We start from the raw sequence: 18,341 nt of genomic DNA, 5'->3' as shown, positions 1-18,341 counted from the left end.
CAAAACCTATAGATCACATCTATGCTGTTAGACGTGAAAAAAAAAAATACTCAAAACTACAATTTTTGATGGGGCCTAAAGCGACCTAACAAAAAAGGGGTCCTAAAGAACGTAATATATATAGAGTAATGCGTTCAACCAACTTTCTCATTTTGCCCCATTTTGCCCTTTCAAATTTGCATGCTTTTGTTTCTTTTCTCACATCTAACACCATAGTTGTGATCTATAGTTTTTTTTTAGTGGGAAAGTGATGTGGACTCGGTATGCACTGATCCACGATCCAAGATTCAAACAGATCTCAATACGCGCAGAAGCTTTTTCACTAAGATGAGTCTGAACAGGACTCTGAAAATAAGGTTTTTAGGACCCGTGCGCTCTGTTTTGACAGAGACAATCCAAAGGAAAGTTGTGTGCGACTCACACACCTTTCCAACAAATCTAAAATAACTGAATTCGGATCAGAAACATTCGCTCCATGGACTCGAAACCGGTACTAATAGTCAAATATATGACAGACTCTCCAGGTTTGGTGGATAGCCTATTCAATAAAAGTTTTGACTCCTCAGATGACAGAGTTTGTGAAAATTCTCAACAGATGAACTGAAGGTCTAATTCAGACCATTCCATAAAGCTATGACTTGTAATTTTTTAGCAATCTTACGCACTTTTACTGAATTTTAAAAATCCCTAATGAGCTAGTTGTTAACTAGCCTAATTTGATAAATGGGTTCTAGTTGACTACGTGAATCACCTCAGATTCGGGCACTCAGATAAGGGTTTTAGAAGAAACCACAAACTTCACTATTATGTATCCAAATGTTAGCTAATAAGACTAACTTTCAGATTTCGATTTCACACCATAAATGTTTAGATATTCAAAAATTAAGAAGCCATACACAGAATGCTCTAACAATGAATATTATATTCAGACTTAAGAAAAGTGCAAAAAGATGGATTTTTTTGGACTACTTGCAGGCTGAATTGGTTAAAATAGAAAACATAAAAATTATATATATTTGTCTTAAGTTTCTAAGAATCAAACGGATTAGATTGTTATGGAGGGGGTCATGAGAAATTTTCAAAATACGGACCAATGTTCACAGTGTCCTGGACGGGACAGGATCTGACAGATTTTGTTTGATTGACTGCTTTACAGGGAATTTCTGGGACTCGACTGGCCGAATCAGGCCACAACTTCAACAACAATGTTATAGATTTGTGTTTTAGCTTTCCAAGAAGCTCAAGAATACCCAAATCGGATCAGTATCTTAGCAGATACAGTTGATTCTTTGGAGTTGTCTCTGACAACTCCAGAACTGAAAATCTAATTTTTTGACAAGAAATGGAAGAGTAAGCAATCACGAGTTTTGCAGATTGTTGGAATCTACTTTCAAACAACATATGGACTTAAAACTCAAACTTTCATTCATGAACATAAGTCAAGTGTTTGCATGCTGAGAGAACCAAAAGTAAAAAGTTCAAAATATAAGAACAATGGTTTGAAAAGGCAAATAAAGCTTGCAGATGTCAATGAAGATGAGGTAGGATGGTTCGAATGTGCCAACTCCTTCAGTTGCAGCGACTGTGGTCCTCATCACCAGTTCAAGCTCCTTTCTTCTTCACCAAAACGCACACACCAAAGGTCCTTCTCACTCGCATACTCACCTTCTTCATTTCCTTCTCACACTCACTAGGATCCCTCACAACCCATCACCCACAAACTTCCTTGATGTCATCAGTAGGTAACTTGTCATGGACTTTATAGGCTTAACCAATCCAAATCAAGCTAAGTGGTAAAAACCATACTTGTAGATCAGGATCTTAGCTTTCCAACGAATTAAAGATCATGCAATTTAGACCAGTATCTAGAGAGATACGACTAAAATACAAAGACTGTCTTCAACCTTCAAACCTTTCTTCTCCACTCCATTTTCGGATTTTCTTTTTTTTTTCTCAAAACAACAACCATCAGTCCTCATAATCGACCACCATGAGGGTCTTAAGCTCTCAAATGGTGAAATGATGATGTCACCTCCAGCTCCAATCACTCACAAAGGGGGGTGGGCTTCTCCAAGTTGTCGCCCACTTGCCCAATACATAGGCTCCTTTTAAAAAAAAGGCATCATTGCCTCCAACAACCACATGCTCCTTTTCCAAGTCAAACTTGGACTTTGACTGGGGTCCTTGGCTATACATATGAGGTGGTGCTAACTGGGATTGGACTCCAAGTGGTTTGGATCTTATGTAAGATCCAAACGTTATATAATTTGGATCTAACTCTAAAAATGCATTAAAAATAAAATACAAGAAAAGGAAAATCTACCCGACTTCCCAATACACCTTCTAGTGTCGCAAATCAATCCTATAAAGCACTAGAACTATCCAGATCCATAGAATCTGATACCTAAAAATAAAAATAAAAATAAAATAAAATAAAAATAAAAATAAAAATAAATATCAATTATGATTTCCAATGTGCCAAAATGGAATCACTATTGTAAAATATAACAATTGACAGAAATTGTTAACTTCAAGGATCCAATTGGACATGACAAGTCTCGAATGAGATTGGATCATCTGGGGAACCGTATTTTGGATCGATCTTGGATAGTTAGATTCACATCCAACTTGCCTTTGTTGCTCAGATCATTTGGATGCTCTGCATCATTCTCATCTGGGTCGAAAGGCTTTGTCCTCAGAGCCTTGTTCTTCTCGAGCACTACACCGTAATCCTGCATAAGTTTAAAATATAATCAGTGCAGTCACTGTCCAAAGTAATATTAACTAAATTATGCAAGAAAGGCAATTTCATATATGAATGTGAATAATAATTTAGGTAATGTGATTCAACATACTTACAATAATGAAATTCAAAAAAATGTGTTGGAAGCAAAAAAACATCTAAGACATTATACTTAACAATCTTTCCATGCGTTAAAGCTCGACAGATAGTAACAAAATGCAGATCAACCGCAAATATCAATTAAGTATATAGCATGCGATTCAAGATTTCAAAATTGACATAAAAATATGGGTGCTTACATGATAATTCACAAGCAACATACTGAAGCAAAAATTCAAACTTATTATTGAAATTAACCAATGCGGCATAATCACGATTATCCACTAATTCTAGATGGGCACAAACAAGTTTTGGGACTTTCAAGCATTGACGTCCTAATGTGTCAAGATTAGCATGCGACTCTAAATGCTCGAGCAACTCTGCAAGAAGAGTGTCAACATCTAAGAGCTCATTGACACACATGACTTATCGATCTTCATCAATAGAATCCACTTGTTCAATTTTGACAATTGTCTCAACAATGGATGTACTAATGAGACTTATCGGAACAATGTTGACAATCATGTTAAATGCAATTCGAGGCAAAACTGTAATGTCCATGGGTTCATAAAATTTCTTGAAGACCGGATCATCAAGACTGACATAAGACGGGTCTTCTAGAGGTGATACTTCCCAAAATGATAAGATGTGGGGCATCTCTTCATACATGCTTTCATAGATTGGATCATTAATGAACGCATTCATAGGAATATCCTCACATTCAAGTAAGGGTTCATTCTCGATTTTATCAACTTCATCGGACAACGCATCAAACGCTACATCAAGGATAAATTTCTCATCAAATATTGGGTCATCGATAATTTCATGAAAAGGCTCCTCAAGAGGATCCTTTGTGAAATGGACTTGAGTGCGATTGATTTCTTCACACTTAGACTCTCTTTTAAAATTTGAATTAATTTTGACATCGCTACTCTTGCCTATGCCTTCTTTAATTTATTGTGGTTCTAAGTCATACGAAACGAGATTTTCTTCATCTTCGCAACTCACGTACGAGGTTTTCTCAAACCTAACACTAGCATTAACATATTCAAATGAGGTGGGGTTGGGTTGGAGACTGAAGACTGAGATGGGTTTACGAGGGCCACACCTCCATTCTCTATGCGAAGAGTTCGCATAGTTGGACTTTAGATTTGGAGTTCTAGGCTCCTGACTAGATCTCCTGGGCAGATCCAACTAACAATATGAGTACAAATATCAATGTGGGTCAGACCCACGAATGGAATCTGACCTCTAAGATTGGAGCAGATCAGGTCTGTGATGACGGTCTTCCTCTAACTCTTGTTCACAAAGTCTAGATTTTATCATTGTCATCCGAGTTTGTTCAACGAGCAATTGACTTTGCAAAAACCTTGTTTTCTTATCCCGTTCTGACTCAAATTCATCATCAGAGTCATAAGAAAGTGTTCTACGCATTCCTCGAGAAACACATTGACTTTGCTCAAATGGCTTCTCCTGCACCTTGATAAAATCTTCTATTTTACGATAAAGATCATCGATTTGATGCCGCAAGGTTTGAGTTTCATCTCTAAGGTCGTGAATGCCCTTTTCAGGGATATATTCGCTTTGACTCCTATATCCGGTTCACCCAAACATGGTGCATGGATCTAAATTTTTTTGACTAGCCCACTACACTGAGGATCATGTCAGATTGAAAAATCTGGCAAACCTCACTCTGATACCAAAATGATGTGGACTCAGTATGCACTAATCCAAGATCCAAACGGATCTCAATACATGTGGAAGCTTTTTCACTAAGATGAGTCCAAACATGACTCTAGAAATAGAGTTTTCGGGACTCGTGTGCTTTGTTTTGACATAAGTGGTCCAAAGAAAAGTTGTGTGTGACTTGCACACCTTTCCAACGAATCCAAAATCACTAGATTCAGATCAGAAATGTTTACTTCACGGACTCAAAACTGAGACATATAGTCAAAATTGTAACAGGCTCTTCGGCTTTGGTGGACAACCTATTTGAAGAGGGTTTTGTCTCCTCAGATGACAGAGTTTGCGAAAACTCCCAACAGATGAACTGAAGGTCTGATTCAGACCTTTTCAGAAAGCTATGACTTGTAATTTTTTAGCAATCCTACGTGCCTCTACTGAATTTTAAAAATCCCTGACGAGCTAGTTGTTAACTAGCCTAACCTGATAAATGGGTTCTAGTTGGCTGCGTGAATCACCTTAGATTCGGGCACTCAGATGAGGGTTTTAGAAGAAACCTCAAACTTCACTATTGTGTAGCCGGATGTTAGCTAATCAGATTAACTTTCAGATTTTGATTTCACATCATAAATGTTCAAATATTCAAAAACTAAGAAGCCATACATAGAATGTTCTAACAATGAATATTATATTCAGACTTAAGAAAAGTGCAGAAAGATGGTTTTTTTTCGAAATACTTGCAAACTGAATTGGTTAAAATTAAAAACATGAAAATTATAGATATTTGTCTTAGCTTTCTACAAAATGAAACAGATTAGACTTTTATGAAGGGAATCGTGAGAAATCTCCAAAATATGGAACACTATTCACAGTGTTCTGGATGGGATAGGATCTGACAGATTTTGTCTGACTAACTGCTTTATAGGGAGTTTTTGGGCCCTGTATGGCCGAATCAGGCCGCAATCTCAACAACAATGTTGTAGGTATGTGTCTTAGCTTTTTAGAAAGCCCAAAAACCAACAAAATCAGACTAGTATCTTAGCATATACAATTGATTTTTTGGAGTTGTCTTTGACAACTCCAAAACCGAAAATCTGATTTTTTGACAAGAAATGGAGGAGTAAGCAATCACAAGTTTTGCAAATTATTGGAATCTACTTTCAAACAACATATGAACTTAAAACTCAAACTTTCATTCATGAACATAAGCCAAGTGTTTGCATGCTGAGAGAATCAAAAGTAACAAGTTTAAAATATAAGAACAAGGGTTTGAAAAGGCAAACAAAGCTTGCAGATGTCAATAGAGACAAGGTAGGATGGTTCAAATGTGTCAACTCCTCCAGTTGCAGCGATCATGGTCCTCCTCACCAGTTCAAGCTTCTTACTTCTTCATCAAAATACACTCACCAAAGGTCCTTCTCACTCACACACTCACCTTCTTCATTTCCTTCTCACACTCAATAGGATCCCTCACAACCCATCACCCACAAACTTCCTCGATGCCATCAATAAGCAACTTGTCATAGACTTTATAGGCTTAATCAAGCTGAATCAAGATAAGTGGTGAAAACCAAACTTGTAGATCCGGATCTTAGCTTTCCAACAAGCTAAAGATCATGCAATTTGGACCAGTATCTAGGGAGATACGGTTAAAATACCAAGACTGCCTTCAAACCTTTCTTCTCCACTCCATTTTCAGATTTTCTTTTTTTTTCTCAAAACAACAACCATCATTCCTCATGGTCGACCACCATGAGGGTCTTAAGCTCTCAAATGGTAAAATAATGATGTCACCTTCCAGCTTCAATCACTCACAAAGGGGGGTGGGCGTCTCCAAATTGCCACTCACTTGCCCAATGCATGGGCTCCTTTTAAAAAAAAGGCATCATTGCCTCAAACATCCACATGCTCCTTTTTCGAGTCAAACTTGGACTTTGACTGGGGTCCTTGGCTATACATATGAGGTGGTGCTAACTAGGATTGGACCCCAAGTGGTTTGGATCTTGTGTAAGATCCAAAGGTTAGATAATCTGAATCCAACTCCAAAAATGCATTAAAAATAAAATACGAGAAAAAGAAAATCTACTCGACCTCCCCATACACCCTTTAGTGTCGCAAATCAATCCTACAGAGTACTAGAACTATCTGGATATGTAAAATCCGACACCTGAAAATAAAAATAAAAATAAATATCAATTATGATTCCCAATGTGTCAAAATAGAATTAATATTGTAAAATATAACAATTGACAAAAATGGATAACTCCGAGGATCCAATTGGACCTGACAAGTCCCGAATGAGATTGAATCATCTTGGGAACCATATTTCGAATCGAGCTTGGATAGTTAGATTCACATCCAACTCACCTTTGATGCTCAGATCATTTGGATGCTCTGCATCAGAAAGGGCTTTTGAATCACCAGAATCTAGCCTATATACAAGTTTTTTTTTGTGATCCAAAATCAATGGCTATGATAGTTTTTCTTGGCTCATAATTTTTTTTTTGTCGAAAAACATGATCCAAGTGTGGTTTCCTACTAAATCAAGCATGCTAAAAACATCTAAATTCAGATATATCATAAAACACTTCAAAACTATGGGGCAGAGCAAAAAACACATCTAACAGTTCAGATCTATCATAAAATACTTCAAAACTATGAAGCAAAGCAAAAAAAGGAGACATTATATATATATATATATATATATATATATATATATATATATTAATCTAACATTAAACTAGTTGTATTTAACATTAGATGGATTCAACCATACTAAAATAACTAAAACATCTAATAGAATGACACTTTTGAAATTGCATGATTACTTTTTTTACTTTTCATTTTCTTTCAATTTCAATAGACCTACAATGCTAAAAAAATAACTTTGCATTTTCAAAATTATTGTTCTTTTAAGAGTATTTTAATTACTTTAATATGGTTGAATCCATGATTAAGGAGCCGCCTAGTTGGATTGTATTTGATACCCTCATGTGCAAGGAACCGCCTTGTTGAAACTCATGGGAGGAGGTTGTTTTTAGGGCTGTCAACTGGTCGGATGAGGGTAATCATAGTTTACCAGTATAAAAATATTTTTTTTATTATTGAAAATTTGGTATATTCTAAGCCATTGATTTTTCAACCTTCTTAAAATCAGACATATACATTAGAAAAACATGATCCAAAGGTTAGTTTGGAGTAAACTTAATTGGAGGGTCAAATATGCAAAAAAAATATTAAAAAAATAAGAATATTATAATTTTTTACTGAGGTTCCATATCCCCATGAGGGTAGCAAACATCATATTTTATATATATATGAAGGGAGAGCATTGATGGCACCATTATGTCAGAGTAGAAAACACAAAAATTTCACTTTCTTTGACTTTTATAGTTTTCTTAAAAGATCCGACCTTATTGGTGTGATATACAGAGTTAATTTAGTAGGAAAGGGATTTTGGATCATGTGACGTAAGCAAGTTTTTTCAACAGCCATCAGAATCAATGGCATACGATGTTTAAAAATTTTATGTACTAAAAAATTCAGACCATACCATAAGGGGCTCCACACCTCTGGTAGGAGCAGCTAGTGCACGTCACCTTGTTTTGGGACGTTGCAAGTTCAAATCCCAATGGTATTATTGTATAATTGGCAGGGGTCGGCCTAACACTAGCTTGCCTTTAAAAATAAAATAAAATAAAATTTCAGACCATGTTGAATGCACCCATGAAATTAGATCGAGGTTGGACGGCTATGAAACTATAATAAAATATGGACTCACAACTCAAACTCTATCTCTACCAAACAAGTGTGGCTTTTGTTAATGAAATGGTGCAAAACGTTGTCCTGACAGGCGTAAAATTTTTAAAAAATGACATCTTATACTTCAAAGGCTTTTCACATTGATATGGCTCGTAACCAACTGTTAGAGAAAGAGAGAGCAGAGAGAGCTTCACTGCTATATATTATTTCTAGCTAGGCCATCAATAACACCATTGCACCATTGACACCATCGATTTATATCTTTTGATCTTTTGCTTGCCCATTCTGAACACCTCAAGAATTTTATTGGGTGCCATTTTTTTTTGAAAGGCAAGCTGGGTTAGGCGGACCTCTAGCAGAACAACAGCTGCCCAATGTGGCAGAGGTAGGGATGACAGTGGATCGGGGCGGGGACAAGGTCTCTACTCTCACCCCGTATCAAAATCCTGCCCTCCATTCCTGCAATGGTTTTGATTTTAACCTCCATCTCCGTTTCATGTCCTCCATCCCCGGTCCAAACGGGTTGAAGCGGGGCAAGGTCCCGTCTCCCCTCAGTCCATTATCATCCCTAAAGAAGGATTGGGGAAGGGGCAGGATGGGGCAAGGCAGGGACGGAGCGGGGCAGGGGAAAGTGTAAGTTCATCCCCGCCTCTATCAGGTTTTGATTTTAACCTTCATTTCCGTTTCATGTCATCCATCCCCAATCCAAACTGGGCGGGACAGGGCAGGACCCCATTTCCTCCTATCCAGTGTCATCCCTAGGCAGAGAGATTGGTTCCTGGGGCTTCAACTTGACACAGGACCCTGCTTACCACATGGGATACCACCTTGGTGGTACTATTGGATGCCATTTTAATCACCACTTTATGAGCAGCAGCATCTTTGGAACCATAAGTAGGGGTGACAAAACCTGACCCGACCCGCCAACCCGCCTCTTAGGCGGGTTCGGGTTGGGCTTAAACTAACCCGTTTAATAAATGGGTCGACCCGCCTAACCCATTTATTAAACGAGTCGGGTTTGTGTTAAGGGTATGCCAACCCAGCTGACCCGTTTAATAAACGGGTTAGGCGGGCGGGTCAACCCGCCAACCCATCTGCCAACCCGTTTACCCAACCCAACCTGTTTATTAAACGGGTTGGCGGGTCGTGTCGGATTACTCGTTTAGTAAATGGGTCGGGTTCGTGTTTGCTACAGCCGACCCGTTTAATAAACAGGTCGGGTTCGGGTTGAGGTATGCTGACCCGCCAACCCGACCCTATTGCCACCCCTAGTTCTTGATACAGTGCCTTGTACAACCAATTAGTTTTAGGTGCATTACATTGTGTTGTAAGCTGATTGGGACGTGTCTTAAACATTGGGTAGATGATCTCATCAAGATTTAATCAACTCATTGGGTCAAACAAAGACAATCAGATCCAAGTTGATCTGTAGTGTTTATCATTACAGTCAATCAGTGGTTTGGTGCAGAGACAAAGATATCTTCAAAGGACATGAACATAAAAAAAAATCCATATCCACAGCAAGCTTTTTCAATGACATCCAAGGAAAGCATAGAAAAGTTAAGCAAGTATCCTCATTGTTCGTGAGCACCCCTCTTTTCTTTTCTAACCAAACAGTAAACAAGCCTTCGGTTAAAGAAGGCCTGTGTATCAAATATTGACACCTATTTTGTAGGGGTCAAGTCATGGCACGATTGTTCATTTTGTTAATACATTTTACTTATGATGGTAGGCGCCTAGATTATATATTTATATCTAATTTTCAAATTTAAATAACCAAATTGCCTCATGTAAGGCATGTTTGGATCGTTATCTTCACACGTTGAAGTCAGCTCCAACATGCTTTAGGCTATTTCTAGACCATCCTTATTAGTGAATTGTGAGCTAAGTAGATCATACTGGACACATTTGTATGGTTGGATCTAACATTTGGTGGCTAGAACTATGCAAACAAGTGCATCCCACCATATGAATCATGGTTCAAAACCACAACATACACACACATATATATATACATATAATCACTAGAATATGAGAACTAATTGTGAACAGCTATTTTCATGGATTTTTTATCCTTTTCGCTTGAATCTAACCATACGGACATGCTTGGATGTATAAGAACCCGCCCTTGAATCATCGGATTTTGATGCATAATTGTGATTTTTTTAAGGTTTTAAAATCAATGGCTCATAATCTTCATAAATATTCAAGCAGTCAAAAATCACATTTTTTCATCGAAAATATATGATCCAATGGTTGATTCCTAGCAAATTCACCATGACAAACACATCCACATGGTTTGATTTGCAAAAAAAATGATGGAAATGCCCATATTTTTAGTTTTCATTTTTCGGTTCTCTCTCTCTCTCTCTCTCTCTCTATATATATATATATATATATATATATATATATATATATATATATATATATATATATATATATATATATATATATATATAGGCTTTGCTCATCCGGCAGGAGTGACTTGTGAATGTCATCAATTTGACAAAGCCATGGATGGTGTCCCTCACTGCAAGGTCGAAGCTGGGTGTAATCTCTGGTGGGCAAGGAAGACCTCAAAGGTTTTACCAACTGAAGGCCAACCAATGTGCGGTAGGTGTTGCCAACCAATGTGCGGTAGGTGTTGGGGGTCTTTCCCTTGGATTATATATATTATGCACAAATGATTTAGCGGCCTTCACTTTTCTTTTTTATTTTTTCATGAGATCCTAATTTGTACCTGAAATCGGTTATATATAGAGAAAATACATGGTGGTTGTGTATCATGATACCTTATGGTGGTACACCTTTTTGTTTGTATGGATCTAGCCATCACATGGCCAATCTGACTGTGTACATGTGTTCAATATAATTTACTTAATAGATTAGAAGGTTTTATCATGTCTAACGCACCACCAATCCATTTTTGAGATGTTGAAAAATCAAGTAATCGAGAATGTTCGGGTGAAAACCATATTCTTGTAATCCAATTTAAGAATTTCTTTGGTGATTATAACATTTTTATTTTGTTTATTTTTTTATAATGATGTATATCAGTTTTTTAGGGCAGGACAATAGACGGGCGGGGCTGGATTTGCCAGTTTAGTGGACGGGCTTGACCGGGCTGTTGATGGGCCAGGCCTAGTTAAGACTATTCCATTGACCAATCGGGTTGGGTTGGACCAGGGTCTAATGCAAATCCCATGGCCTGCCTGTTAGGCCCATGGGCATAATTCAGACAAGGTCGGGCTAGGTTGCAAGTCATCACATATTTAAAACATTTCTCATTTGTTTCTTTTAATTGATATGTTCTTTTAATGAAAATTTTAAAAATGTAAAATAACATATGGGATTCAAGATAGATTCATTTTTTGAATTACACACTTGTTGGTTTGATGCCCCATTGAATTTTATGAACTTTCAAAGAGTGGTCCTCAAAGGCTCGTTGTCCTGACCTAAAACAAAATTTTGAATCTCGTAGGGCCTTCTTTCTCTACTGGTTCTTTTCGTCTGTTGAATCACATTTCTCAATTTTTCTTTCAGATTTCAGACCCGCTCTTCATATTCATTGAGATGGGACATCGTGGCTTACATATATTGAAAAAATCAAAGTTTCCTTATTCTATCTCTCTATATATAAGGTACGTGTGCTAGGATTTATCAAGGAGCATGAATTGTGCTCAATGTTTCACCAACTTGTTTTGATTTATTTAAAATTTTGACCATATAAATGTGTTCTATATGGTTGAATAAGGACTGACTTTTGAATCATCACAACTTTTGGATCATCCAATTGTAGCACATAAGTAGTTTTCTTAACAGAAAATGATTGTACCGTCCTTGCAAAATGACAAATTTTTTGAAATGCCCTATAATTTATGAAATCCATCCCATGTTCAACATTTCATATGCCTGACTTTTTTAAACATTTTTTTTGCTTCGCAAATATGCTACAACCTTTGCACATCAGTATAGTGAATGTCTTCAAAATGTGTGAACCTTCTTTATCTAAACACTCAACATATGACCTTTATTATGTGAATGTCCTCAAAATATATGAACTTTCTTTAACTAAATACTCTTGATGTACGACCTTCACGAATATGGTATGACCTTTACATATCATTATGCAAATGTATTCAAAATGTATGTACCTCATTTAACTAAACACTCCTAACATTCGACCTTTGCAAACATGGTACAACCTTTGCATATCATTATACAAATGTTCCCAAAATATGTGAACCACCTTACTAAACAATGTCAAGGTACGACATTCATAAATATGGTATGACCTTCGCTTATTATTATGCGAATGTCCTCAAAATGTATGAACCTCTTTTAACTAAACACTCTCGATATACAACCTTTGCAAATATGATACAACATTCTCGTGAATGTTCTCAAAATATATTAACTTTCTTTAATTGAACACTTTCAATGTATGACCTTCGCATGTCATTATGTGAATGATCCAAAAACGTGTAAACCTCTTTTAACTAAATACCCTTGACGTATGACTTTTGAGAATATGGTACAACCTTCACATATCATTATGCAAATATCCTCAAAATGCATAAACCTCCTTTAACTAAACACTCTTTGTGTATGACCGTGTTTAGTTAAAAGATGTTCACAATAATAATAGTATGTCAGGAGTGTTTAGTTAAAGAAGGTTCGTATATTTTGGGGACATTCACAACAATAATATGCGAAGGTCATACCATATTCGCGAAGGCCATACGTCAATAGTTTTTAGTTAAAAAAAGTTTGCATATTTTGAGGACATTCGCATAAGGATATGTGAAGGTCATATGTCAGAAGTATTTAGTTAAAAGAAGTTTGCACATTTTGGGGACATTCACATAATGATATGCAAAAGTCTTACTATATTCGCAAAGTTCGTACATCATGGTTGTTTAGTTAAAAGAGGTTTACACATTTTAGGAACATTCACATAATGATATGCAAATGTTGATACACGAAGGTCATACATCAAAAGTGCTTAGTTAAAAGACGTTCGCACATGTTGGGATATTCACATAATGATATGCAAAGGCCATATCATATTTGTGAAGGTCGCACCTCATGAGTGTTTAGTTAAAAGAAGTTTGCACATTTTGAGGACATTCACAATAATGATATGCAAAGTTTGTACCATTATTATGAAAGACACAAATTTTCAAAAACAAACTCAGGCATTTGAAATTTTGGGCATAGGCGGATTTCACAAATTGTAGGATATTTCAAGAAATATGTCATTTTACGAGGATAATATGGTTATTTTTTATTTTTAAAGGTTAAAAATTCAACAAGTAAAGGGTAAGTGTGCACGGATTTATCAAGGAGCGTGGATTGCACTCAATGTTTCACCAACTTGTTTTGATTTATTTAAAATTTTGACCATACAAATGTGTTCTGTAATGTTGAACTAGTAGGGACTTGCTTTTAGATTATCTAATTCTAGCACATAAGCTGGTTTTTTTAAAGGTAATTTTAAATTCCAAATGTTATAAAATTATATTTTCATCAAAATTTTTCTGACCAAGGGCTGGTTCCTAGCAAATGGAACCCGTTGAAAGTATCCATATGATTGAATCACCATAAAATAGTGTCAAACAACTTAAGTGGTGCATACCCACATCTTTCTTTATAGTAATGGGTGAGTGTGAAATGATACATGCTAAATGAGTTTTTCATGATTTTTTTTCATTTTACAGATGTGATCTATGTACTTGATTTTGTAGGGATCAACTATTGAAGTTATCAATTCCAATACATGGGTGGGTTTTTATAAGGTTCAAAAAATCAACGGTCCAAAATCTTTGTAAACTTTTGAGGCTCCAAATATCATCGTTTTTATCGAAAACACATGATCTAGGTATGGATTCCTCATAAATCGACCATGCTCAACACATTCTTTGGGTTGGAACCGCAAAAAAACTTCAAAATGGCAGAAAAACTCATTTAACACGTATCAATTTCTCACCTACCAATTTATATATATATATATATATATACGATGAATTCAAACATACTAAAATAACTAAAATACCCTCAATAGGATGATACTTTTGAAAATGCATAATTACTTTATGAGGTCAAAAAAATAACTTTGTTAGATTCATAAAGTTAATCTTTTAAAAAAGGTGTTTGACTTTTCATTTTCCTCTAAGTTAAAAAAAATTAAAAAGACCTATAATACCAAAAAAATTAACAATGCTTTTTTTAAATTGCCATTGTATTAAGAGCATTTTAATCATTTTAATATGGTTGAATCCATTATTAAATACCACTAGTTTAATGTTAACTTAACCTATATATATATACATATATATATATATATATATATATATATATATATATATATATATATATATATATATATATATATATATATATATATATATGAGGTTGTACCTTATGAATGTACTCAACATAGTTTATTTAATAGGATCGTGCTTTCAATCATGTTTTTTTGACATAAAAATAGGTTTTTATAAGTAATGAAATTTTGATACAATATAAGCCATTGATTTTTAATGGTCTTAAAAAACCTACATGTATGTTATAATCAAATGATAAAAAACTTATTTATTTTTTTACTAAATAACACTTATAAATCATATCTATAGGGATTGCATTTTCTACCCTCGTGCATAACCGCCTAGTTGGAATTCACTGGGGAGGTTGGTTTTAGGGTTGTTAATGGGTAGGGTCAGGGTTGCCCAGACCCACTCATATAACTAATAACCAGGTCCGGGTAATTGTAGGGTCAAGAAAAACAAATGCCATATCTGAGTAAATAAATTTGTTCGTAATCTCAAACCTCGATTGATCCATCAAAGGGTGGGTTTGATTTTGAAATTGTAGAAATGAAATCTTTTCCTCACATTGTTAAAAAAAAGGAAGCCTTGGAGTGTGTGACACATGCTTTTGTGTGAAGCGAGTATGGGTTCAAATCCCTCTAGGTACGTTTTTTTTTTAAATTGAAAAGCCATACTTGACCTGTATGCTGGTTGGGTCTGATACCCGATTTGGTGTGCCTTCCATCGGGTCAGGTATCCTACCCGATGATTGAAAAAAAAACCACACTTGGACCCCAATTGAGTTGTGTTTAAATGAAGAAACCCAAACCCATTAAAAATTAACCCAAACCATTTCTCGTGGATGTGTTCAGCATGGTCAAAATAGCAAGAATCGACTCTTGGATCATAGTTTTTCAACATAAAAATATGCTTTTTTGAGGTTTGACAATTTGTTACATTGTAGGTAGTTGATTTTTCAACCCTCATAAAATATGCATCAGAAAAACATGATGCAAAGATTTAGTTTCAACTATAAGTACGTCGTTGAAAAAATAAAAATATTATATTTTCCACTAAGGAGTTCTTTACCTCATGAGCTTAGTATATATATAGGAAAATGGGTCCGTGCTGAACCTTGTGCTAAATGGATTTTTTCGTGCTTCTCCGGTGTTTTTTATGAGGTCCAGCCTCATAAATGTGTTGGGCATGATCGATTTACTAAGAATCCACACCTTGATCATGTGTTTTCCATAAAAAAAAATGATGTTTGGAGCCTAGAAAGTTTACAAAGATTTTGGACCGTTTTGAACTATATAAAAACCTACCCATGTGTTAAATCAAACTTTTCAAGAGCTGCCTACAAAATCAAGTATATAGATCACATCTGTACGGCCAGAATTTAAAAATAAAATGAAAAAAGCCCAAAAAACTTATTTAGCATGCGGTTTAGCACCAAATTGGTTTAGCAGCGACCATGTGTGTGTAGAGAGATATCTTGTCAGAACTTCACTGCTATATATATATTTTTAGCTAGGCCATCAATAACATCTTTGACACCATCAATTTATTTATTTTGATCTTTTGCTTGCCTATTCTGAACACCTCAAGGATTACATTGGATATCATTTTAATCACCACTTTATGAGCTAAGCATGGCTAGAACAGCTTGTCTGGCTACACATCATCTTTTAAACCATAAGCAGTTCTTGATACAGTTTGTGTTGTACAATCAACTTGTTTTAGGTGCATTACATTGTGTTGTAAGCTGATTGGGACATGTCTTAGACATTGGCTAGATGATATTATCAAGCTTTAATCATCTCATTGGGTCAAAAAAAGATAATAAGATCCAAGTTTATCTAATTTCCAAAATTAAATAACCAATTTGCCTCATGTAAGGCATGTTTGGATCGTTATCTGCATGCAATGAAGTCAACTCCAACATGCTTTAGTTTATTTCTAAACCATCCTCATCTTCATGAATTGTGAGTTATTGATTTTTCGCCATCTTGAAGAACTAGACCTTGAAGTTTATTTGTGATGACTAAAACTGTTGATGTAACAAGTAAATCATACTAAGCACATTTGTTTGGTTAGATCTAATATTTGGTGTTTAGAACTATGCAAACAAGTGAATCTCAGCATATGAATCATGGTTCAAAACCACAACACACACATATGAGTAGCCCGTAACAGTGGGCGAGCAACATCCACTGTTATTGGACTATTTTCCGCCATTGATGGTGGAACATGTTCTTTTTTTGTTATAAAAAACACATTTAGCAGTGGTTGCGACCACTGCTATATGTGTATTTTCCGCCCAGACCGTTAGCCACAGTTATGACCATTGCTAATGGTCAATTTTTACACAAAATCGATGCAGACACGCATCCAATTATCATTCGACGATCAACCCATTCGACATTACGAGTTTCACACACACACACACACACACACACACACATATATATATATATATATATATATATATATATATATATATATATATATATATATGTTTTGTTCATCTGTTAGGAGTGACTTGTGGATATCACCAAATTGACAGGACATCACAAGTTTGAAACCCACAGGTGGATATCCTTTGCCACAATATGAAGTTGGCTGTACTCCCTGGCAGGCAAGGGAGAGACCTCAAGGGTTTTACCAATTGAAGGCCAACCAATGTACGATCGACGATGGAAAGTTTTTCCCTTAGATTATATATATATATATTCCCTTAGATTATATATATATATATATATATATATATATATAGATAGATAGAGAGAGAGAGAGAGAGAGAGAGAGAGAGAGAGAGAGAGAGAGAGAGTAATGGGTTCATGTTAAACTAAACATGCTAAATGAATTTTTCAGAACCCTACGAATGTGATCTATGTACCTGATTTTATAGGGATCGGCTCTTAAAGTGTTTGATTCTGACACATGGCTGAGTTTTTATAACATTCAAAAAAGTCAACAGTCCAAAACTCTGTAAAATTTAAAGACTCCAAATATCATTTTTGTATAAAAACACATGATCTAGGTTTGGATTCCTCATTAATCGGTCATGCCCAACACATTTATGGGGTCAGAACTGCTAAAAAACATCGAAAAGCAGAAAAATCTATTTAGCACATTTCATTTTAGCATATTTCATTTATCATATATATATATATATATATATATATATATATATATATATATATATATATAAAATAAGGTGTAAAGTTTGCTACTAATAGTTTATATGCACAAATGACTTAGCAGCCTCCACTTTTTTTTTTCATCATGAGATCCTAATATATCTCTTTGATCTGCCTGGAGAAATTTAGTGTGTTTAAAAGGTCTTTTTAACTAGTTTATTTGGTGTTGATTACATTTTAAAAAAAGTCATGCATCTTTCTCAAATTTGCAGATCAATCGTTGGATCTAAGTTTTCTATCTTGAAAATTTTCAGAAAAGTATGTTTTTCGAGGTTGTATCTCTCATCCAAACTCATTTTTCAACAAGCTATGTACCATCAGAAAGCTCTAGGTTTGATCTTCATCTTTTTCTTTGGCCATTCTTTCTGAGAACATTATCATTGTCAAAATTGGGCTGGAATAGAGAATGCATATACAATCCCTTGGCTGAAATTTTATGGGCAAGTTTGGTTCGCGGATTAATATCTATCTAGTAATACTTGAGTCATGTTTATCATGTTTGCTTGCTGTCATTTGTTTTCTAGACACTTTTGAGAGGGTCCC

This window comes from Nuphar pumila, chromosome 3 (assembly GCF_984573655.1).
Source record: "Nuphar pumila chromosome 3, dmNupPumi1.hap1.1, whole genome shotgun sequence".
NCBI lineage: Eukaryota > Viridiplantae > Streptophyta > Magnoliopsida > Nymphaeales > Nymphaeaceae > Nuphar > Nuphar pumila.
This window is presented reverse-complemented; position numbering follows the sequence as displayed.